We start from the raw sequence: 26,653 nt of genomic DNA on the forward strand, positions 1-26,653 counted from the left end.
GCCATGGTGGATGGGTGGAGTGTGATTGATTGAGTTGTGTGGACAGGTGCCTTTAATACCGGTAACAAGTTCAAACAGGTGCAATTCAGACAGGTAAAGAGTGCAGAACAGGTGGGCTTCTTAAAGACAAACTAACAGGTCTGTGAGAGAGAAATTAATTATTTAAAAATCATACAATTGTATTTTTTTATTTTTTTATTATTTTTTTTTTAGATTCTGTCTCTCACAGTTGAAATGGACCTACGATAAAAATTACAGACCTCTCCATTCTTTGTATGTTGGAAAACCTGCAAAATCGACAGTGGATCAAATACTTATTTGCCTCACTGTAGGTGATGTAATTAATTATGCTAAAATTATGTTCTGTAAAGAAAAACATCCCTTTCAGTCCTATAGTCCATCTAATTTTGACCTAATCAGTACCACTTAAAGTGGCAAAACAACACTTACAGTCCAGCCTCAGTATAGCATGGTGTACACAAAAATGTATGATGGCCATCACAGGGTGGTAGCTATAGCCACAAAGGGGTCAATGAAGGGTTACGCAGGGGCCAAAATTCAAACATTCTCCAATCATATTGAAATGTATATCATCATTATTTGTCTGATCATTAAGATTCACTATATGACTGAATGTTTTGGAGTTATGGGGTAAAAAAAAGTGAAAATGGTAACAAAGGTCAATTTCAAGTTGTACAAGGGTCAAAAGGTAAAGTTACCAAAAATCTGGTTGGTCATTGGACTACCATAGTCAAAACCTGGGCATGCCCATCCCATATTCAACCCAACAGTCAACCAGACCTTGAACTCTTCCAGTTTTATTAAGCATTAACTAAGTTTTTAATTCAGTTGAGCACAATCTGGGCCCTATTATTAAAAAATCCAAGATAAACCGTGGAGTCCAGGATCCATTAATTCCTGTCATGCAAGTCCAGTTAATTTGGTTCCTTGAACTCCAGTGATACGTTGTTTAGACAGGCTGGAGTCACATTCATCCAAGATGATTCTGTACATCCACACCACTACAAAAACATGCCCCTTGCTAATTTACAGTAAGGTACTGGCAGCTGGAATTGCCAGAATTATACTGTTATTCTACAAGAACATGCAACACCTTATTACTATAAAAGGATTACATTTATGTCCTACTATTAAATTCCAGCTATGGTTGCCAGACTGTAAGTCCCTTATCTAAGCTGCAGGTTGTCTGTTGCGCGTCGTGCGGTGGAGAATGCATTTGGAAGCTTGTTTCAAAGGTAATTATTTATTACATATTGTAATGGATTGGTAAAGCAGGTGCATTTTCATTCCTTCTTATGAGTTACATAATTTATCTGTAAATATGAGTGCCAGGAGTTCTGAACATTTCAAAATTTTCTTTGCACATTGGCATGCAGTCATGCACAGTTCACGCGGTTTACGACAAAGTTACTCATTGCTATGTAAGATTGCATGCCAGTGTGGGGATTAAATTTGTGCAAGTGTCAAGGTGCCTTAACACTGGAGTATAGGTTGCAGGACAACCAAAACTATTAAAAAACTGACATACTCCAGAAAACATGGTATGTAATTAAAATTAATTTATTTAGCTGTTTTTACAGACAAAAAAAGTCACAAAGTGCTTTATAGTGAGTCCCTTCGGCTGCTCCCTTGTTTGCACTTGGGGTCGCCACAGCAAATCCAAGGTGGATCTGCATGTTGAATTGGCACAAGTTTTACGCCGGATGCCCTTCCTGACGCAACTCCACATTACATGGAGAAATGTTGCAGGGGTGGGATTTGAACCCGGAACCTTCTGAACTGAAACCAAGCGCATTAACCACTTGGCCACCACCCCCGCTTTATGGTTGCCAGACTAATTCTCTTTAAAAAATAAAGATAAACACACACATTAAAAGGATTCACTGAGATTTCATTGGGCTTCCTCCATTATGCTTGGAGTCATCACCACAGGAGGTTCAGTTTTGGATACACATGATGATTTATTTTACAAGGAGAATGAAGGATGGCCCGCCTTGAACCAGAGATATTCTGTTTGGGAGACAAGTATAATAAATGCGCGGCCTATGCACTGTGCAATTCATTAATGTATTAGTCACTTTAACTCATTTGTTTTAGCCTGTTATAACATGTTAATATTACAAAGTGCTGTGCCGCAGCGCAAAGCTCGCTCATGGTACAGAGAGTCCCAAACAGGAAATGGCCAATTTTGAGTCCACAGTGAAACAGGAAATGTCAAATGTTGAACACTTTCTGGATGCCATGAGATGAGATCTCATGGGATCTCGTGGGAATTAGGTGGCAAGTTGAGACTAAAACAGGAAGTGCCAAATTTTGAGTCCACAGTGAAACAGGAAATGTCAAATGTTTAACACTTTCTGGCATAGGCGGAGCTAGAGTGGAGGCCAGTCCCCTGAAATCTGATTGGACATAGATGCTTGACATGTCAAAGCACCGCACATTCGGTTGAAAAGAGCTGCATTTTTAAATCGGTGACTCATACGAGGTCTGTTAGAAAAGTATCCGACCTTTTTATTTTTTGCAAAAACCTGATGGATTTGATGAGCCAACCTTTAACCTTCGTGCTCATGCGTGACTTTTCTCTCGTCGTTTTTTTCTTTGCAAGGAAATGGCGGAACGACTGGAGCAGCGCGACTGCATCAAATTTTGTCAGAAACTGGGCGACAGCAAGTTGGAAACCATTCGGATTATTCAGACGCCTTTCGGTGACAATCCTCTGGGCATCACACAGATTAAGGAGTGGTACAACCGGTTTAAAGACATCCAATGCTGAAATGACCAGATCATTTCCAAAGCGAATGCTGTGGTGATGTGGGACCGTCGTGTGACTATCCCAGAAATTGCAGAAGAGGTGGACATCAGCACTTTTTCGGCACATTCCACTGTAACAGAAGATTTGGCCATGAAAAGAGTTGCAGCGAAATTCATGCCGATGGCTTCGGCACGAAGCTGATGGCGCAGCAAAAGCACCACCGTGTTGAAGCCTCACAGGACATGTTGTGACATGCTCACCTTGTCCACAATTTCTCAGATAGTCACACGACTGAAAATCCACTGAAAGCCGTCTGAATTTTCGGAATGGTGAATGAGCTGGGCATGTCCCAACATGTCCTGTGAGGCTTCAACACGGAGGCGCTTTTGCTGCGCCATCAGCTTCGTGCAGATGAATTTCGCTGCAACTCTTTTCATGGCAAAATCTTCTGTCACAGTAGAATGTGCCGAAAAAGTGCTGATGTCCACCTCTTCCGCAATTTCTCGGATAGTCACACGACGGTCCCACATCACCACAGCGTTCACTTTGGAAATGATCTGGTTATTTCAGCGTGTTGATGGCCGACCGGAGCGCAGCATGCTCTCCACCGTTGTGTGGCTGTCTTTAAACCGGTTGTACCGCTCCTTAATCTGTGTGATGCCCAGAGGATCGTTACCAAAAGCCGTCTGAATAATCCGAATGGTTTCCACCTGGCTGTCGCCCAGTTTCTGGCAAAATATGATGCAGTCGCGCTGCTCCAGTCGTTCCGCCATTTTCCTTGCAAAGAAAAAACGACGAGAGACTCCATCCATCCTCACACAAAGGCTGCTTACAAGCAAATGACGCAACCGACAGGCGTGAAAAAAATCACGCATGTGCACGAAGGTTCAAGGTTGGCTCATGCAAGCACACATGATTCAAATCCATCAGTTTTTTGAAAAAAATAAAAAGGTCGGATACTTTTCTAACAGACCTCGTATTGAATACTAGGTCCCTCCTGTACAGTAGTTGGCGATGTGTACCACAAGAAGTTCGAATCAACCTTAGTAGAAGAAGAAAAATGTTTGAGATTTGAATCTGAACACATCATCTGAACCACGGACTCCAAAGTAATATCGGTGAGTAAACGACAATATTTTATGCCAGCAATGAGGTCCAGGTTCTTAAAAGCTGCATTTCTCCTTTAATTCAGGTTGCCTTATATATGTACATGTTTCTCCTGTGATTTTAATGAATGAAACGAGCAGACAGCAGCTGATTAATGCTCTGTTGGCTTATATAAGATAACGTGAAGACGCTCAGGCTGAAAGAAATACACCTAATTTTCTCCTCCTCCGTTCTGTATAAAATCAGTGTAACCTCTTAATTTTCTCTCTGGAGACCTTATTTTGAAATAACCTCTTAATTTTGCTCTCATTTCACGTAAAAATATACATGCCATTGAGTGTTTCTCAACTGTAGGCAAAAGTATTGGAACACTTGGTATTTCACACATTTTAATTTGTTTATTCCATTTCAAATACAAATGAATAAATAAATAAATCTCAAGTTATCTTCCTTAAACTCAAACTGAAAGCAAATGTCTACAACTTGATTTAAATTAATTAAAAATATAAAATACAACTTCCTGATGAAGTGGTGTAGAGGCGGATTTTCTTAAAAAGAAGACGTGAAAGTTCAGCCACAATTTGACAGAAAGTACTTTTGAGATGAAAGCCTAGATTTGATGTTTTGGTGAAAGAAACTTCTGTATTTCTCCATAATTGATGTAAGTAAAGTCCAAGACATATTCAGTGACTTGGAAATGTTCGTGTATCCATCCCATGACTTGTCTGAAGAAAACTGGCAATAAAAGTGATTATTATTTACAGGTATTATCAAGTTTTAGAGATTTGCTTTCAGTTTGCGTTTGAGGAAGATAATTTTTATTCTTCAGATTTTTTGTATTTGAAATGGCATAAACAGATTAAATGTGTTAAAATACCAAATGTTCCAATACTTTTGGAGGGCACAGTATCCTACCCTTATGACAAGTGCAAAATGAGTGTGGTATAATTAATTGTTTTGTTTATGTTTAATTTTCACTGTTGCTGCACTTTGTGTGAAATCATAGTCATATCGTATATCATACTGACATGACAATATTGAGATACAATAATTTGGCCATATTGTACAGCCCTACTGTCAACTCGCTGAAAACTTTGAAAATTAATTTACATCTACATTTAAAAAAAATGCTAAGTTAAGAGGGCTGTGACTGGGGGGAGTTGTCCATGTCCACGACATATACATATTAAGAATTAAATAAGGGTGTTTAGAATTGAAGAGGCTGTATCAGAAAGCTGAAACAGATGACTGATGATGAATCTCATGTGACACACACAATCCACCAGTCAACTGACAAGGCTTTATTTAAGTATCATAAAAAGCAAAATATAATGCAATTATCTCTTACCAAATGAATAAAATAAATCACTAATAATTGTGAGTCAGGGTACACTGAAGAAGCATGACAGCTGCACAATCTTCTCCCTACTTGTAATGTTATTATTATCAATTGTTGTGTGTTGGGGGGGGGGGGCGTGGCTGGCTGTGTTGGTGTTCTTTTCTTTTCTTTGCTCTCCAGGTGGCATGAGGGCTGATTTGTCTGTGGAGAAAGTGCTGGCTGAAGAGTCCTCACCCTTATTAGCGTCATGTGGAACACCTGTGGCAGGAGCTCACGTGCGGCCTTGAAGACTTGCAGCTGTAGCAGATAATTGGATGGCGTTCTGCATATAAGTCCTGTGATTTGAGCAGAACTGCCGGGAACTCGACCTTGTGACGTTCGTTTGTGAGACGCTGAGGATCGCGCCTGGGTTTGACATATCGAGCCCGTGAAGCAGGGAAGGGTGAGGACACATGCTGTCAGCACACGCTAAAGGTAATTAAGTGATTAAGTAATTGTTGATAGTATTTTGGTGTTTTGTTACACAGTAAACTGAGACTGTGAAGAGAATTGTGTAGCTTGCTTCTCACTGCGGTGGCGTGCAGGATAAGTGATCCTCCACTGGTTGTGAGAGGCTGCTCATTTGTATAAAGATAAAAAGAAACATTGACCTAAGTGTGTTGCTGATGGCGTGTGTTATGCGAAAGATAGAGTTGTATCTGCTGACTCACCTCACCTTCTCTTTGCTCCACAGAGAATCGGTTCGTCGTGTCCACCTGGGGGGTGTTTGGCGGTGGTAGTGGGTCCAGGAGCGCCGGGCTTTAATCCTTGCTGGCGCTGGAGAACGTGCCACTTATCACTCCACCAGAGGGACGCTTTTTATGTTTTACATTTGTAAGCACAGGTGAAAAATAAATTGTTTCTGTTGGGAACCGCCTTCTGGTTATTTTTACCGCTGGGTTCTGTCAGACGCAGGTCCGCTCCTCAACCTGCGTTGACACATAACAATCAATGCACTGATTGAAACGGGAACGTCCCAAAAGAATGGCAATGCCAATGGTTGGACAGACTTCCTAAAATGACATCTATTGTATATCCATCATCTAATGGTGTTCACAATGAACATACCTACTCAGGAGGAGGTTTGTCATTCTGCATGCATTGCTGTTACAATCAATCCAGCATCTGTTTTTAAGAACCAAATCATCTGGGATCATTACAGAATGCCAACAATTTAATCTGGTTAACACAATAATCCAGGTATGAAAAATAAGGCTGCATTGTAATTAAGATTGAAATGCACATAATTATTCCTGCTTTTAGTTTCTCATGGTCATACTGGGAACTTCCCACTAGTCCTATTAAAGACAGCATGGTGAAGTTTTTTTTTTCCCTTTACATTGATGGCAGGCTATATGTTGCACTATAGTAGGTTAAATGTCACAAAAGCATAACAATTAAAACAAACCATTAAATTATGGTGAATTATCATTATTTGTTGATTTTCAATTCAATAGATTTATAGACAACAGTATAATTAAAGGTGATTAATTGTGTATGTCAGCAGAATCATACATTTTATTTTTGCAAATTGAACAAAAACTGGATCTGGTTTAGTAGCTATTTGAAAGTTTTACATTTATTTGTGAACTTTAAAATCACTTTGGGGTTGTACTATACACCATCAAATAATATAAAGAGGTTAGGACCAGTGGACCCTAGGACTAGTGGAACCTCCATTACTAAAAGTAAGTTCCTTCGGCTTCTCATCAGTTTTTCAATTGGGTTATCACCACAACAGAGTCAATATGTCTCTGCTGTGGTGTTAACAACAAATTACAATGTGGTACAGGTGTAACTGAGTTGACGTCACAGCCATGATTGCCACTGGTTACACAACAATGTTACTAATGTCGAAAATGTATCTTTAAAATGAAAATTTCAAGGTGCCTTCACACATAACACAAATGAGCCCGAATCAGGCCGAATGGGGAAAATGCCAAGCCTTATGACATGGTCAGGAGGGACAGACGGTTGGACAGCTGTGTACAGATGCCGTACGACCACGGTGACAGGTGTGATACCGCATCCACAATGACGTGCTCTCTCACAGCAGCAAAAGCAATTATATGTTGTACAAATGTTTATAAATCTCAGAAAATGTGTAAGAACAAAATAATTACAGATTATACAACATTATAAGGACAATAAATACTGCTGAAATATTAGACAATCATGTTACTGGTAATGATGTTTAACTGATGCTTGATGACTTGAAGCTGAGATTGCATCTGTGTTGCAATTGAGGAAGAAAATGGATTTCTTTGTCTATTAATATTTAATTCCTGTTATAAGGAACAGAGAATACAAGAATTATCATCCTTCTGTTCCTTTTTTTCATGACCCATGTCCATAGAAGTCAAGGAATTAATGAAATGACATGAATGAAATGAAATAAAATAAAAAACCTCCCTCCCTCATGCACGCAGTGACCAAAGGTCAGGCCAGCGAAGTTCAAGGCTGCTGCGGGCCACCTGCCTGGAGCAGCTCTGTCCCAGACGGACGTGGGGCCTCCATACACTCACATCATGAACACATCAACCAGCCGCACGGACGTGAAAGCGGCTGGCCACACAAAGGGTCTATGCGTCCAGCTGTTTCTGGCCGCTTGGCGTGCGGTGCACCGAAGGACACCGTGTCATATCGACTATAACTTACATGGTGAATGTGACATTTGGATAGCTGATCACAGGATCAAACGGATATTTTCACATGGGGCAGCCTGGCTGATGGTGTCCCAGTGCGTGTTGAGGCACAGATAGATGCATTACAAAGGTGAGTTGTGTTTTTATTTTTACCATGTCTCGAGGGCCTGACAGCTTATGTGGATTGCTGTGGCTTATAGAAGGGTGGACGTTCTATATGGTACGATATGTGTTCTCCAGCTTTCGACTGTCTTTCCAAGCTTCTGAGGTTTCTGAATGCAGCACAAAACCCCTGTAGGAATTCTATGAGAAAAAAAAAGTTTTGAATCTTGTCTGCATTTAGTTTAGACTCCTAAATATCATGTGTTTTGTGAATGCTCAGTTACCACTTAAAAGAATACATTATTCAATTGGAAATTGTATTAAAAAATGAATATTGGTATTGAAAAAATGATATAACCATAAAAAACCTTCAAAACCTAGCAGTTTCATTAAGGGCCCCTTTACACATAGCATGAATGAGGACGAATGGTGCGTGAAGGAGGAATTGCATGCATTCCTGAAAAATCTGAGCCATCTCTAACACCTCGTACACCTGTCACCACAACCATTCACGCCCACCAGCGGCAGAAAGACAGATAGTGCCCAGTGAGTGCCTATTCAAACCCTCTCTTGGCAGGTGTCGGTTAAATTCCAGATGCCACACACGAACATCCAGTACCACTCACGGAGGAAATGCGGGGTCATTCGTGCAGCCAGCACGAAAATAGAGAGCATGTGACTGCTTTCGAGCTGGCTGTGAAATTTGTCAAAGTGCACCATGAGTGTGGCGGTGCCAAGCAACACACATGGTGTGCCAGAGTGTTGGCTCCCCCCTCAACACATGTGGCGTGCGAATCGCATGTGTGTCAACCCCCTGCTCCCCCCACAACACATGTGGCGTGCATGTGTTTTGCCCTCCCCTCCGCTCCCATCCCAACACGTGTGGGAGGGATGGGGCGACACTTAAATGAAATGCCGATATGTATGTACAGATGGGGACCGGCCAGCCACATCTGAGTGCAAACAGCACGGCGAGTCACCTCTCAGCTGATCACCAGTCAGAGACTCAATGACAGCTGGGAATGGCGACTCAGTGCACGTGACGTGTTACATTAAAAACACAGAGACCACAGCCAGGACAGGTATAGAAATAATTACTACAATAACTACATACACAATTACATGCCAAATAACTAAAATGAATGATCACATAACAAAAACAGAATACTGTGCACCAACAGCATTTCCTGTATATTTGTTTTGTGAATTGTTCTGTAATTTGTGTCTGTACCATGGCCCAAGCAGAGGGTCACCCCTTTGAGTCTGGTCTGCTTGAGGTTTCTTCCTTAGAGGGAGTTTTTCTTACCACTGCTGCTCTGGGGGTTAGTAAGGTTACACCTTACTTCTGTGAATCGCCTTGAGGCAACTCTTTTGTGATTTGGCACTATATAAACAAAAATAAATTGAAATTGAAATAAATTCAAAAATTGTTCTGTCTAACATCAGTAAACTGAGTGCAGTAGTTTCCTATACATTGCTGGAGATGCCAATATGTGTTTTAATCTCCTCCCTTATCAACTACTGTGTTTTCATCACAGAGCAACTCTGCACAACATCTACTGTTCAAAATGCTGCTGTAAGACTGCTCACTGACTCTAAAATTCTCACACTCACACGTGTACAGTGCTACATTTTCAGGCCCCTGCTTATCTGATGATATCCTTCACCTCAACTCATCAGCTCACTCCCTCAGGTCACACAACCTACAACTACTTTTTGTCCCCTGTTCCGCTTAAAAATCCCACAGCGAATGGCATTTGTGTCCTTTTCTTGGAGATTATGGCACCTTCATCCAATTGAGCTTACAACACCACTGACTCTTTTCAAGAAATAACTGAAAGTACATTTGTTTAATATGCCATTTGGGTAACATGTTTTTGTCTTCTATGTTCTTCTGCACATCTGTATATGGTGCCTTGCAGATTTTATACATTGTGTCTGTAGTTACTGTCTCTTGTGCCTGTTTCCTGCATCTTATATTCCTTGACATGACTCCTATATACGAGGTCTATTAGAAAAGTGTCCGACCTTTTTATTTTTTTCAAAAACTATATGGATTTGAATCACATGCGATTACATCAGCCAACCTTGAACCCTCGTGCGCATGCATAAGTTTTTTCACGCCTGTCGGTTGCGTCATTCGCCTGTGGGCAGGCTTTGAGTGAGGAGTGGTCCACCCCTCTCATCGGATTTCTTTTGTCTGGGAACTTCCTGAGAGACTGGCGCTTTGCTTGATCAAAATTTTTTCAGAACCTGTGAGGCACATTGAAGTGGACACCATTCGAGAAATTCAGCTGGTTTTCGGTGAAAATTTTAACGCCTGATGAGAGATTATGGAGTGTTACTGTCGCTTTAAGGACTTCCCACGGAGCGAGATGTCGCGCAGCGCTCCGAGGCGCCGTCGTCAGCCTGTTTCGAGCTGAAAACCTCCAAATTTAAGCCTCTGTTGACCCAGGACGTCGTGAGAGAGAAGTTTCAGAAGAGGTCAATACATTATTCAATTGGAAATGGTATTAAAAAATGAATATTGGTATTGAAAAAATGATATAACCATAAAAAACCTTCAAAACCTAGCAGTTTCATTAAGGGCCGCTTTACACATAGCATGAATGAGGACGAATGGTGCGTGAAGGAGGAATTGCATGCATTCCTGAAAAATCTGAGCCGTCTCTAACACCTCGTACACCTGTCACCACAACCATTCACGCACACCAGCGGCAGAAAGACAGAGAGTGCCCAGTGAGTGCCTATTCAAACCCTCCCTTGGCAGGTGTCGGTTAAATTCCAGGTGCCACACACGAACATCCAGTACCACTCACGGAGGAAATGCGGGGTCATTCGTGCAGCCAGCACGAAAATAGAGAGCATGTGACTGCTTTCGAGCTGGCTGTGAAATTTGTCAAAGTGCACCATGAGTGTGGCGGTGCCAAGCAACACACATGGTGTGCCAGAGTGTTGGCTCCCCCCTCAACACATGTGGCGTGCGAATCGCATGTGTGTCAACCCCCTGCTCCCCCCACAACACGTGGCGTGTGTGTGTTTCGCCCTCCCCTCCGCTCCCACCCCAACACGTGTGGGGGGGATGGGGCGACACTTAAATGAAATGCCGATATGTATGTACAGATGGGGACCGGCCAGCCACGTCTGAGTGCAAACAGCACGGCGAGTCACCTCTCAGCTGATCACCAGTCAGAGACTCAATGACAGCTGGGAATGGCGACTCAGTGCACGCGACGTGTTACATTAAAAACACAGAGACCACAGCCAGGACAGGTATAGAAATAATTACTACAATAACTACATACACAATTACATGCCAAATAGCTAAAATGAATGATCACATAACAAAAACAGAATGCTGTGCACCAACAGCATTTCCTGTATATTTGTTTTGTGAATTGTTCTGTAATTTGTGTCTGTACCATGGCCCAAGCAGAAGGTCACCCCTTTGAGTCTGGTCTGCTTGAGGTTTCTTCCTTAGAGGGAGTTTTTCTTACCACTGCTGCTCTGGGGGTTAGTAAGGTTACACCTTACTTCTGTGAATCGCCTTGAGGCAACTCTTTTGTGATTTGGCACTATATAAACAAAATTAAATTGAAATTGAAATAAATTCAAAAATTGTTCTGTCTAACATCAGTAAACTGAGTGCAGTAGTTTCATATACATTGCTGGAGATGCCAATATGTGTTTTAATCTCCTCCCTTATCAACTACTGTGTTTTCATCACAGAGCAACTCTGCACAACATCTACTGTTCAAAATGCTGCTGTAAGACTGCTCACTGACTCTAAAATTCTCACACTCACACGTGTACAGTGCTACATTTTCAGGCCCCTGCTTATCTGACGATATCCTTCACCTCAACTCATCAGCTCACTCCCTCAGGTCACACAACCTACAACTACTTTTTGTCCCCTGTTCCGCTTAAAAATCCCACAGCGAATGGCATTTGTGTCCTTTTCTTGGAGATTATAGCACCTTCATCCAATTGAGCTTACAACACCACTGACTCTTTTCAAGAAATAACTGAAAGTACATTTGTTTAATATGTCATTTGGGTAACATGTTTTTGTCTTCTATGTTCTTCTGCACATCTGTATATGGTGCCTTGCAGATTTTATACATTGTGTCTGTAGTTACTGTCTCTTGTGCCTGTTTCCTGCATCTTATATTCCTTGACATGACTCCTATATACGAGGTCTATTAGAAAAGTATCCAACCTTTTTATTTTTTTCAAAAACTATATGGATTTGAATCACGTGCGATTACATCAGCCAACCTTGAACCCTCATGCGCATGCATGAGTTTTTTCACGCCTGTCGGTTGCGTCATTCGCCTGTGGGCAGGCTTTGAGTGAGGAGTGGTCCACCCCTCTCATCGGATTTCTTTTGTCTGGGAACTTCCTGAGAGACTGGCGCTCTGCTTGATCAAAATTTTTTCAGAACCTGTGAGGCACATCGAAGTGGACACCATTCGAGAAATTCAGCTGGTTTTCGGTGAAAATTTTAACGCCTGATGAGAGATTATGGAGTGTTACTGTCGCTTTAAGGACTTCCCACGGAGCAAGATGTTGCGCAGCGCTCCGAGGCGCCGTCGTCAGCCTGTTTCGAGCTGAAAACCTCCAAATTTAAGCCTCTGTTGACCCAGGACGTCGTGAGAGAGAAGTTTCAGAAGAGGTCGGGATCAGCAGTTTATCTGGACATTCCACTGTTAAAGGAGATTTTGTAATGAAAGATGTGCGGACGGATTGGCGCATCGGCAGGCAGCCGGCGCAGCGCGCCGCCACAGGACAAACACATCCGTTGGAAGCCTTAAGGACAAGTTGGAACATGTCCAGCTGTTAAACAATTTCTCAGATACTCACTCAACTGAAAGCCATCAAAAGCCGCCTGGTTTTTACAAATGGTTATCAACACGGAGGTGTTTTTTTCCTGTGGCGGCGCACCGGGCCGGCTGCCTGCCGACGCGCCAATCTGTCCGCACGTCTTTCATTACAAAATCTCCTTTAACAGCGGAATGTCCGGATAAACTGTTGATCCCGACCTCTTCTGAAAGTTCTCTGTTCTCTCACGATGTCCTGGGTCAACAGAGGCTTAAATTTGGAGGTTTTCAGCTCGAAAACAGGCTGACGACAGCGCCTCGGAGCGCTGCGCGACGTCCCGCTCCGTGGGAAGTCCTTAAAACGACAGTAACACTCCATAATCTCTCATCAGCCGTTAAAATTTTCACAGAAAACCAGCTGAATTTCTCGAATGGTGTCCACTTCGATGTGCCTCACAGGTTCTAAAAAAATTTTGATAAAGCAAAGCGCCAGTCTCTCAGCAAGTTTTCAGACAAAGGAATTCCGACGGGAGGGATGGACCACTCCTCACTCAAAGCCTGCCCACAGGTGCATGACGTAACCGACAGGCGTGAAAAAACTCACGCATGCGCACGAGGGTTCAAGGTTGGCTGATGTAATCGCACGTGATTCAAATCCATATAGTTTTTGAAAAAAATAAAAAGGTAGGATACTTTTCTAATAGACCTCGTATTTTATTTGTCCTTATAAAGCACTTTGTGGCAGGGGTGGTGGCCAAGTGGTTAATGCGCTTGGTTTCAGTTCAGAAGGTTCTGGTTCAAATCCCACCCCTGCCACATTTCTCCATGTAATGTGGAGTTGCGTCAGGAAGGGAATCTGGCGTAAAACTTGTGCCAATTCAGCATGCAGATCCACCTTGGATTTGCTGTGGCGACCCCGAGTGCAAACAAGGGAGCAGCCGAAGGGACTCACTATAAAGCACTTTGTGACTTTTTTTGTCTGTAAAAACAGCTAAATAAATTAATTTTAATTACATACCATGTTTTCTGGAGTATGTCAGTTTTTTAATAGTTTTGGTTGTCCTGCAACCTATACTCCAGTGTTAAGGCACCTTGACACTTGCACAAATTTAATCCCCACACTGGCATGCAATCTTACATGGCAATGAGTAACTTCGTCGTAAACCGCGTGAACTGTGCATGACTGCATGCCAATGTGCAAAGAAAATTTTGAAATGTTCAGAACTCCTGGCACTCATATTTACAGATAAATTATGTAACTCATAAGAAGGAATGAAAATGCACCTGCTTTACCAATCCATTACAATATGTAATAAATAATTACCTTTGAAACAAGCTTCCAAATGCATTCTCCACCGCACGACGCGCAACAGACAACCTGCAGCTTAGATAATTTCTCTGTGATTCTGAGAGTGATGAGAGAATGGTTTCATCAGCAAAGTTCTGAGAGCAAATCCAACACTGGCTATGGAATGATTATTTTATAAAGCGTGGCATCAAGCGGGACGCATTGGTACGACAATTTGCACGGCTGCGCAGGGATCAAATTTGTTCAAGTGTCAAGGTGCCTTTACTTCCATAACAAAAAATCATGCCTTTGTTAATAATAATGATAATAAAAGAAAACATACAAAATTAAGAAAATCCAATGATAAAAGTAACTTTCAACAATGCACAAAAATCCTAAGAGCTGATGTGACCGGTGGATTTCTGCGTTGTGTTATTTGCGGTGCAGGACAGAGCTACGGGACACAGCGATGTCTTTGGAGGCAGTCTCTGTTTATTCTGGCGGACAAACGTGAAAAACGTGTCATATATGTGCCGCTAACACAAATCCAGCCCAAACTCTTCCCAATATCGGACTTTACAAAAGGGGCAAAACAACATACCTGGCGGACAAACGTGAAAAACGTGTCATATTTGTGACGCTAACACAAATCCAGCCCAAACTACAGGGGAAGAAGACATCGCAAAGTTAGCATCTTCCCACGCAACTTCACAGGACAAAATTAAAACAAAGGACAAATAATGGAACTCAATATACGCACGTAAAATACATCAGCAGATGGAAATAAAACCAAAATAATGTATATTGTACACTCAAAACCAAGGATTACCACGGATGACTTACCTCTTCCCAATATCGTACTTTACAAAAGGGAAGAGGCAGCAAAACCCCTATTTATACACGGGGCAAGCAAAGGTCACACGAAGAAGAAACAAAACCAAAGGAGAAGAGGCTGGAGGACCAAGGCAGCACACAGTATAAAACGCCATGTACATACACAACACAAATTAACAAAAGGATAATTTTGTGTAATTATAACACTTAATAAATGAACAACTTACATTCACCCCCCTAGAATTACACAAAATACTAGCACATAACACCGATTGTCAAAATAAAACACAGTCGGAGCAACTGTAGGCTTAGGAGCCAAGAAAAGGGTGGTGCCCTTTACACCACATAAAGACAACCATCTACAATGTGCATAAAATAGAAATGCAGGTACAACTCGCACCAGAAAAGAGAAATATACATATATATGTACATATATCACACAGAACTCAAAAAAGTACCACAGAAGAATTAACTCCTTCTGAGCCAAACAGAGACTCTATCTGAGTCATAGATTCAATCAGTCTACAGACTGGCTTGACGATTCTGCCAAAATGTGTGGTAAGTTCCTGACCCAAATCGGTAACTGGAGGGTCTACAGGAGGATCATCAGGTTCATCACAGGTGGCCAAAGGGACACAACCTAAGCCGAGGAACCAGAAGACATCACGTCAGTGTCCATCCCGTCACTAGGGTTCTGCTGCTGCACCCAAGATGCAGTACGATCAACAATGGGCTCAACGACACTTGGATGGGCATTGGGTGGGCGTGGAGGAGCTTCTCCACTGGTCATTGATGGAACAAGGTTTGGGTTAAGTTCAAAGGCGTTGGTAGGCTGAGCCTCCGTCACCTCCAAAGGGACATCCAGTGGCAGGAAGTTAACCTGAAGCAGCAAGTTGCGGTGCACAGTCTTCTCATTGCCACTCCGGTCTCTGATCTTGTAGATGTGCAGATGTGGCTTAGAGGCAACAACATCGTAGACCACAGCCTCCCACTTGTCTGACAACTTCCTTTTTCCTTTAACTCCTTTATTTGCCAACAGCACCTGATCTCCGACTGACAATGGAGAACCTTTGACACCTTTGTTTGTTGTAATGGTTCGACTGGTGTGTCTGCTCAACAGAGCTGTGTCCATGGGCCAGGACCATAGCAGAATGAAGGTCATCCATAAGGGATTTGACATAGGTGTTATAGTCACAAACAGAGTCATCGTGAAGAACATTCTTGAAAAGGAGATCAACCGGTAGCCAGGGAACTCTCCCAAACATCAGGTAGAAGGGCTCAAATCCTGTTGTTTCATGAGCTGTGCAGTTATATGCAAAAGTCAATGACTGGATCATTTGCGGCCACCTCTGTTTTGTTCTCGGGGGCAGAGATCGTAACATACTCCCCAACGTCCTGTTGAACCTCTCTGTGATGCCATTGCCCGCTGTCTTAAGTTCTTCAAAGGCCCTCTCACATTCAGGGGTCCAATCCTGAGGCGTCAGCTGCCTGTATGTTCCAGGTCTTAGTCTCCCCTGACCACCTCTGACTTTCCTCTTCTGCCCCGCAGTTAAACTGTAAAGTGGCTTGGCGATACGGGAACAGGGTGGAATGAAGTGTTGATAGAACAGGACCATTCCAAGGAAATATCTCACCTTCTGCTGGGATGGAGTACAGCCATCAGGCTCCATAAAGTCCTCTTTCTTAAACCCAGAGATGACGCTCACCTTCTGCTGATCCCCAGACACACCACTGGTGCTCACAACATGTCCAAGAAATCTCACTGATCTCCTGAAGAAATGACACTTCTTCTGCAAGAGTTTACGGTTACTGGACCTCAACCGGGAGAAGACAATGCTAAGGCGGCTCAAGGACTCTTCTTCAGAGGGTGCAAATACCAACAAGTCATCCAAATAACAAAGAAGGCTGGAAAAGGTCAGATCACCAAAGATGCTGAGCATCATCCACATGAAAGAAGCAGGACTGTTACAGAGGCCTTGGGGCAAGCGGTTGTACTCATAGAGGCCAAGGGGTGTGGTAAAGGCCGTGTAACACTTGTCAGACTCATGGAGAGGGACGTTGTAAAAGCCTGAGGTCAAATCCATAGTACTAAAGAAGGCACTACCCCTGAGGGCAGCAAGACAGTCTGACTGGTGAGACAGTGGATGTGCGTCCTTAACAGTCCTAGCGTTAAGCCAGCAAAAGTCAGTACAAATCCGTAAGATTCCTGACTTCTTCCACATAAGCACCAGGGAAGAGGCATACTCACTTATGGATTTTCTAATTATGCCTCTCATCTCCATCTCAGACAGGACTTGTCATAACTTCTGATAATGGGCGAGCGGTACTTGACGAAATGGCAACCGGAAGGGGCGGTCATCAGAGAGGTGAATCCGATGGACAAACTCTTTTGCTTCCCCACAGTCCAGATTATCCCGGGAGAACACGTCCTGGAAGCTTAACAGGAGTTCAGCCAACTTCCTTTTCCATTCACCAGACACTTCACAACCTTCTAAGTCAATGTCGTTAAGACCACAGTCCTTCAGCAACTGCACAGGGTCAGGTGGGGCATCCTGGTGGCCAGACCGGGCAGTGGATGAACCCACCTGAGTTTCACAAAGGCCCTGAAAAACAGGAAACTCTTCTAGGGCCATACAGGGAAAAACATCTGCCAGCTTGGCATTGCGTCACAGGGTTATAGCAGTTGGCACTGGATTGAGGACCTTCATGGGAATCCAGCGATCCCCCCACATTGGCGTAATGACTCGACCAACAATGATGTTCTTGGGTGTGGAGCGTGCAGCTGTGGGCTCCACAACGACAGTGCTGCCAACTGAAACAGGAGCTGAAAGTGGCAGTTTCCCCCAAACTATGTACTCTCTTTGTGGCATCAATGTAACAGCCCGTTGCAGTCTCACTGTCCCCACTTTGCCAGGAACATCAGGGCCTGACCACCGGGAGGTGCAGCACAGCAACTGGAGGAACTGCTCACAATCAGGTTTGGATGTATTGGAAGATATCATGTCCCAATACTTCTTTTCAGACTTCATCTTCTGGATAATAGGGCCGATCACATTTGTTCCAATAATAAACTCATCCCTCTGCCCAGGAACCAGAAATGTTGGCACCATGAACTTGAAGCCATAAACGACAATGTCCAGCTCATAAACACATTTAGGTTGAGTAACGAGACCACCACAACCAACAAGAACCACCCGCTCAGGGACAGGTTGTGGAATCAGGGCCACACCAGCAGCTCTCAACTTGGCTTCCGTTGATTCGCTGAGTGTACATGACATGCTGCCCGAGTCCAGCATCCCTCACAAAGATGTCTGGTCGCCTATCGAAACAGGAGTGTAAAACAGTTCACTGGCTCCTTGAACCTTCTGAGACCCAACCAGAATAACAGTTTTATCGTCGGGGTGGCTGTCACAGCAGTTGACGTACACAGCGTGAGGATCAGGAGAGTCGGTGAGGGTATCCATGACACTGTCCATGCTATCCCTCTCGTCACATGGGCGGATTAGTTTAAACCCACATTAGAAGGAGTGGTAGTAGGAGTTGGCCCGACTTTCTGTGTACATTCATTTCTCATATGTCCGGGACCAAAGCAGTTGAGACACAATCGGAACAGTCTACAATGTGAATGAGTGGTGTGCTCACTGGAACCACAATCTTGACAAGCACACTGCTGCGGACGCTGCTGCGGACGCTGAAAAGCCCGACTATGACGCCCTTTTGTTGGCTATTAGTCACTGAGGCAGTGCACAGAGAAAGATCTTTGTCAAACATGGCCACCATTTGCTGGGCTACAGGTTCCGATGTGGTGACATTGGAAGCACCATTTGATGGAGAAACAACAGGCTGCTGCATAGCAATGGCTGAAGAGTGTGGTTTGGCTCCCACCCCGAACAGTAACTGTGGGGACCCATGGACGCTATTAGATGTCGGGATCCCGGGACAAGAAGGCGTCCACTCAGCATAATCTGCATAATCAGAGGGAGAAGACGTGGAAGTACTGGCCACCATATGAGGATTAGCAGCTACACCTCTCACTTGTCTCACATGATGGTCCAAACGACTCTGAACCTCAGCAGCTGTCCACTCCTCAGGAGCCTTCATCCCAAAACACAGAGACAGAGCAGGATCAGGGCAGTGACTAATGAACATCATTACAACCTCAGCACTGGGGTCCTCCACAGATTTATCACGTCTCTTAAGGCATTCATCCACAGCATCAATGAACTTATTTAAATGAATCCAATAGTCCATTGCATTCTCACCAGCCTTTGGCACAGTATTGTAAAAGTCTCTCATTGGCATGGTGGAGCATCTGAGTTCACTGAAGTGATGTTTAAGAACGTCAAAGACAGCAGTAAGCAGCTCACCACCTCTCAAATCAGGGCGACAGCGTAGTGACACCTTGCCCACATCACGAGCCTTGCCTGTCAGCCTGGACATTACCAGTTCATATTCTTCCTCAGGTGTGTCACAGTTTGCTCTTGATAGGTAGCACTTCATCATCCCCTCCCACTCATGGATGGAGAATGTGTCACTGAGGTCGCCCCTGAAGAATGGTGGGGCTTTTGTTTCAGTCTGCACCACCACTTTTAGCTGTGATGACTCCAGGAGATTAGGGGACACACCTCCAGCAGCAGGCAACCGAGTTTGACAGGGTTGTTGATGATGCATGGTGTTCAGACTGCTGGTAATACTCTCCCCAATCTGTTTTGCAAAATCAGTCATTATGCCACTGAGTTCATCATGTGTCACAACACGAGTGGGGTTCGAGTGTGCATTTGCCACAGGAGTGGAGGTGGTGAGTGGTGGGCTTAACACAGACTTGTTAACATCAGAGTGAATTTTACCATACAAAGCCATGCCCCTCCCAATACAAGGTGGAGTAGGGTTGAACATATTGAATGACCAATACACGCATAAAAAAAACTCAGTTACTTAGCTTTTTTTTTTTTCTTAATTACTACTTTTCTTTTCTTTTTTTTCAAAAAGAAAGTTGAACTGTAAGTATTATGACTGCTGAGAAAACACACTGCCAATACACCCCGAAAACCTGGCAGGTCACACCCAGGGCAGCAGCGGCAACGATGACGTCACAGGGCCCAGCACACAGCGAGCAGAAAGACCAGGGCGGGACCAGCTGAGCAGAGATGCAGAGGAGCCGGGAACCGCAGCACGGGGGACGGCAAGGAGACCGCTGAATGGCATTGTAACGGGTCGAACGGCACCAAGTGTGACCGGTGGATTTCTGCGTTGTGTTATTTACGGTGCAGGACAGAGCTACGGGACACAGCGATGTCTTTGGAGGCAGTCTCCGTTTATTCTGGCGGACAAACGTGAAAAACGTGTCATATATGTGCCGCTAACACAAATCCAGCCCAAACTCTTCCCAATATCGGACTTTACAAAAGGGCCAAAACAACATACCTGGCGGACAAACGTGAAAAACGTGTCATATTTGTGACGCTAACACAAATCCAGCCCAAACTACAGGGGAAGAAGACATTGCAAAGTTAGCATCTTTCCACGCAACTTCACAGGACAAAATTAAAACAAAGGACAAATAATGGAACTCAATATATGCACATAAAATACATCAGCAGATGGAAATAAAACCAAAATAATGTATATTGTACACTCAAAACCAAGGATTACCACGGATGACTTACCTCTTCCCAATATCGGACTTTACAAAAGGGAAGAGGCAGCAGTCAAACCCCCTATTTATACACGGGGCAAGCAAAGGTCACACGAAGAAGAAACAAAACCAAAGGAGAAGAGGCTGGAGGACCAAGGCAACACACAGTATAAAACGCCAGGTACATACACAACACAAATGAACAAAAGGATAATTTTGTGTAATTATAACACTTAATAAATGAACATGTTACACTGATTTTTAAAAATGAAAAGAAAGCAGACTCACCTTTATGTTTCCAGTGTTGTGTGTCAGTGATCCATGTCCATTTGATGATTTATAATCAAACTGCATCAAATAACATCCAGTATATTGACCATTGCATGTTTGTCCAGCCCAGTCTCACGTTTTTTTCGTGCTCCCATCACAAAATGATTCAAATTTTCGTGACAGGTTTTTTTTTTAACTCACTATTACGAATCCTACTCCTACCCCCAACCTGAACCTTAACCATAACCTAATCCTACTCCTACCCCCAACCTGAACCTTAACCATAACTTAATCCTACTCTTTCCCCCAACCCTAATCATAACCACCCCCCACCCACTTCACTTTTAATTTCGTTCAGCCATCACGGAATGAATTAGAATGAATTTGTGCTGCCGTGACAAAAAATTAGGCGCTTTTCATCACAATATCACGAACCAATAGATGAATGTATATTTTGTGCAGCTGAATCATGACTTGTCATGAAACTGGGTTGTGTTTGTCTGTCTGTTCTGCTTATTTTTGGAATTTAGAAGTTGCCCCAGGAGAAACTCTGTTAAAAAGTGTTCAGTATGCACTCAGGGGCCACTTTAATAGGGATACCTTGCTAGTACTGGGTTGGACCCCTACTGCCTTCAGAACTGCCTTAATTCTTTGTGGCATAGATTCAAAAGGTGTTGGAAACATTCCTCAGAGATGTTGGTCCATATGGAAATGCAGTGGTGGGCACAGTTCAATAATCTGATAACCGATAATTATCGAAGATAATGTTTTCATTATCGGATTATCTTTTCAGATAATTTTGAAAACCATTATCAGGACTAATTATCTTCCGATAAATTTTTGCCCAATAACCGTTAACGTGGTAAACAAAACTGAACAGCTACAAACATTTCTAAAATTTAAAATCAGTTGAGCACCACCATACCACCAAACCAAACCATAAATCAGCACTGCTTTATTTTCCAAGACCTCGGCCTGACACCAATGTTGTGATTGGGTAGAGAGTTGAGCTTTATGGCTCCTCTCAGTTGTGTTTGTGCTGGAAGCCATGTAGTAAACAGGAGCTTCCAGCAGAGGGCAGGACACTCAAAGACAGAAGTGCTGGCTCATTGTTTGGGTCTGTGGTTGCCTTTGATGCTTTCAGAATTGATCGTGGTGTTAAACTCAAAATCAGCTTGTTAGTAGTTGCAAGTGTACCGGAGACAATACTGGAATTTATCGATGATTGGTTATCTGTAACTTCCGATACATTTTTGGGTGGTTCATCGTTTTAACTTTATCAAAGATAACTTTTCAGTTATGTGATTATCTGTTATCGAAGTTAATTTTTTGGTTATCTGTGCCCACCACTGAAATGATGGCATTACGCAGTCGCCCATTCTCCTCTAATATCAACAAGGCATTTTAGTCCATGCAGCTGCCACTCACTGAATATCTTCTCTTAATTAGACTATTCTCTGTAAACCGTAGAGATGGTTGTGTCTGAAAATCCCAGCAGATCAACAGTTTCTGAAATACTCAGACCAGCCCATCTGATCAAAGTCACTTAAATCCTCTTTCTTCCCCATTTTGATGCTCAGTTTGAACTTCAGAACGTCGTCTTCATTTTCACCATGTGTAGATGCATAAATGCATTGAGTTGCTGCCATGTGAATGGCTGCTCAGCTATTTGTGCTAACAAGCAATTGAACAGGTGTACCTAATAAAGTGGCTGCTGAGTGTATTTCATTATGCAAGCACCATTGTTCTTGGTGGCCACCAAACCTAGGCTTTGGAAATAAAATAAACTGACAAACTAATTCTAAAAGTACCTATTCCTAATTTCCATCATGCATATGATGATTAGAGGATTCCCTGCAACACGAACAGACTTGTCCCGCAGATGGCAGTGTTCAGTAGGTGGCAGACAGAACTATGGTAAAAGCAAAACAAAGCTGCTTTTGTACTTCAAAGTTAGGAACATCTAACCAGTTTATCTTTGTTATATGCACATTTACTTATTATATGCACATTTATTTATTTATTCATTGTTTTTGCTTTATCGTGTCAGCACACAGGATGAGTTGGACATTTTATTGGGTGCATACCAACATATACCAGTAAAAAAATGAAAAAAACGTCTTAGCCACCTCATGTAACCATGAATCACAACAAGATTGGTGGCTGTGAGAAATTCAAGTGCTCCCTTGTGGAAGGTGGTGTAGACTTACTAAATAATGCTCTAAAGGGCTGACATGCACCTGTAAGTCATGACTGCATCAGGTGTCGGCTGCTGAGCCTCCTTAAGGAGTCTAAAAGTGGCTGTTTTTCCCCCACAGAGCTAAGACTGTCAGACAGTGGAGACGTATAATTCTCACTTCAGGCACCACTTCTGGGTGGCTGCTTCCAAACGTTTAGCTTCAAGATGCTCTGCTGGTCTCCCATCCAAGTGGGATGCATTGCTGTGCTCGGCCCAGTTTGCTGGGAATTCCACAGGTTCAGGATGAGCTGAGATAGATGATGACTCATCCACTTCATATTTTATTTTATTGCAAATTAAATATTTAACCTGCTTCAATATCCATTGTTATTGTTATGGTTATTACTGGAAAGCTGGGGGGGAAAAGACTATAATGAGAGAATGGGGAATCAAAGAGCTGTCCACACAGGGAAGCTTGTATTTATTTTATAATTCAAATTACTATTACTATCCAAGGTTTCTCAAACCATCAATTTGGCTTCTTTGTTGCAGGCAAATCTAACTGATAAGCCTTTAAATGTATTACTAAGATAGGACCATAACAGTGGGTTTATCAGCAGTATCAAAGCGTTGACTGCGTTGACTAAAAAATAAACTTTTTGCTGAAATCCAATTATAATAAAGTACTTTTATTTATATCTTGTATCACAAAAGTATAGTGGTTAAGAGCGCTTGATTCCAGCCTGGAAAGTTGTTAGTTCAAGGTCACCTGTGCCCATTCTCCAATCTCTATGGAATGTCGAGCTGGGAAGTCAGGAAGGGCATCCAGCATACGCTAAACATTGTGCTAAATCAACATGCTGATCTGAAGCCAAAAGGGACTTATTTTAAATTGCAAAAGTGCAGCTAATTTTTATTGCTGGTGACGTATTTGGGGGAATTGCATGGCAAATACTTTTTTCCCAATGAGATCTTTCAGAAAACACAAAGTTGGAAGCACATGCACAATGTTCAAAATTCATGCTGCATTTAGTGGAAATTGGAACTCAGAATTTCTAATGTTCAACTCGAAGAAATACATCTAATAAAGCATTAGTCATCCCACTGACTTATTTTAATAGATCAAGTAAAAACACCACAACTGTTACTAATGTCGGTATCGACAACTAACGTATTAGAGCTGTGTAAGAGTCATCTTACCGGTCCAGCAGATAACCAACAAAATGTTTGTGAGAAATTTATTAAGATTTTACCTGAAGTTCTTCCCGATCAGCTGACTGGTGGCCAGTGTTTACTATCTAACAGTCAATCATGTTTCTGCACCTTCGTTATGTTTATACTAGCATATACAGTAGTGTTCAGAATAATAGTAGTGCTATGTGACTAAAAAGATTAATCCAGGTTTTGAGTATATTTCTTATTGTTACATGGGAAACAAGGTACCAGTAGATTCAGTAGATTCTCACAAATCCAACAAGACCAAGCATTCATGATATGCACTCTTAAGTCTATGAAATTGGGCTATTAGTAAAAAAAAAAAGTAGAAAAGGGGGTGTTCACAATAATAGTAGCATCTGCTGTTGATGCTACAAACTCAAAACTATTATGTTCAAACTGCTTTTTCAGCAATGCTGTGAATCACTAAACTAGTATTTAGTTGTATAACCACAGTTTTTCATGATTTCTTCACATCTGCAAGGCATTAATTTTGTTGGTTTGGAACCAAGATTTTGCTGGTTTACTAGTGTGCTTGGGGTCATTGTCTTGTTGAAACACCCATTTCAAGGGCATGTCCTCTTCAGCATAAGGCAACATGACCTCTTCAAATATTTTGACATATCCAAACTGATCCATGATACCTGGTATGTGATATATAGCCCCAGTTCATGTGTTCTTTGGCAAATTGTAACCTCTTCTGCACATGTCTTTTATTTAACAGAGGGACTTTGCAGGGGATTCTTGCAAATAAATTAGCTTCACACAGGCGTCTTCTAACTGTCACAGCACTTACAGGTAACTCCAGTCTGTCTTTGATCATCCTGGAGCTGATCAATGGGTGAGCCTTTGCCATTCTGGTTATTCTTCTATCCATTTTGATGGTTGTTTTCTGTTTCAAAAAAGCTCAACTTCAGTTTGTACAAGGGTCACAAGTTACTTTGCAGACCAAGCATTCAACAAAGTCAAAACTATTCCATTTATTAATTAGCTCAACCAATAATTTGCACCACTTTAACTGTTCACCCCTGTACAAACTGAAATTGACCTTGCTCAATAACACTCAGTAATAGATAGTCCTTTTTGGAATATTTATAATCAGACAAATAATATGGTATAGTTTTCAGTATGACTGGAGCATCTTTTCATTTTTGAACTCTATAGTTCTTCAATTGACCCCTACCTGGCTGCCAATTGAAAATTTATGTGGCCAGTCTGTTTTTTCATGAGTAATGTCTAAATAGTATTTGTGCTGAATTTGGTGCTTCTATCACCATTTTCAGGATTATTTCAGTTATCTGGTGCACTAAAAGGGTGTGAATACTTACATACCTGGTTTCTTAGTTTTTTTTAATTTTTAATAAATTACCAACAAATTAAAAAAAAAAATTTTCTTGTTGTCATTATGGGGTGTTGTGAGTAGAATTTTGAGGGGAAAATTGAATTTGCTCCATTTTAATCTAAGGCTGTATAGCATAACAAAATGTAGAAAAATTGAAGTGCTGTGAATACTCTCTAGATGCACTGCAAATGGTTAAAAACAAAAAAAAAAAGTCATGCAGGGAATTTTAAAATGTAAGAGCAGAACACCGGGAAGGCTGGAAAAGCAGCACACGTAACTTTGGAATATATGATCAGCTCGGGTGGCCACTGGCAGAGCGATTTATCTGAAGCTCAAGAGACTGGATGACAGCTCAACAGTGACACCGCCGGTGAGGCATGATAAGACCTGCAGAATACTTCACTGTGATCTCAGCTTGATAGTGAATAAAAGCAATCTGCAATTCCACTGTGCATTCTTACCTGAATGTCACACCATCTGCAGTAACTGCTCCGTACTCTGATATATTGTGCCTTGTGGCAACAAAACAAAATGAAGTCAAATGAAGAAGAAGGCAGACACATGAGAGAGACAGACATTTCAGCAGTCTGTTTAAAAAAAAGCAGCAAACCCTCAATAGAGAAGTTACACAGAGAGTAAGGGGAGTATGATGGCAATTAAAATCTGCATATAATTGAAAGAAACTCCTTTCCCCAACACACACCTTTCTTATGAACTTTATTTCACCCACTTTAAGAAAAGTGTCACCAATAACACATTGATACACTTAAAGGTGCAGGGCTCAATCTTCAAAGCCATTTTAGTTTGTAGTGTACGATCAATGCAGTTGTAATGTTCACTCTCAGTGCCCATCTTGTTTAAATAGTGTCACATTGTGCTCATTTGTGTGTCTTAGTCTACAAATAAGGTATGGTCAGATGCAGTGCTGGATGTTGCTATTGTGTGGTGGCAGAAAGTGATTGTGTCATAGAAAAAAATAAAATTGGTGCAAAATCAAGCGCAGAGTTGTTCTCACAGGCGATCGGATGAAAAATGCTTTACATTCCATCCCAGTAAAATCAGTCT

At 42.4% G+C, this 26,653-nt stretch overlaps 1 long non-coding RNA gene across 1 annotated transcript; it reads right to left on the bottom strand.

Moving 5' to 3' along the window:
- Positions 1-530: 530 nt before the first annotated feature.
- Positions 531-19,831, bottom strand: LOC117513287. Its single transcript, XR_004561542.1, has 3 exons — positions 19,822-19,831; positions 17,329-17,331; positions 531-621 (listed from the first exon to the last, which is right to left on the bottom strand). It is a non-coding gene; the product is annotated as an uncharacterized LOC117513287 (long non-coding RNA).
- Between the last annotated feature and the right edge of the window lie 6,822 nt (positions 19,832-26,653).

Source organism: Thalassophryne amazonica, chromosome 7 (genome assembly GCF_902500255.1).
Source record: "Thalassophryne amazonica chromosome 7, fThaAma1.1, whole genome shotgun sequence".
Lineage (NCBI taxonomy): Eukaryota > Metazoa > Chordata > Actinopteri > Batrachoidiformes > Batrachoididae > Thalassophryne > Thalassophryne amazonica.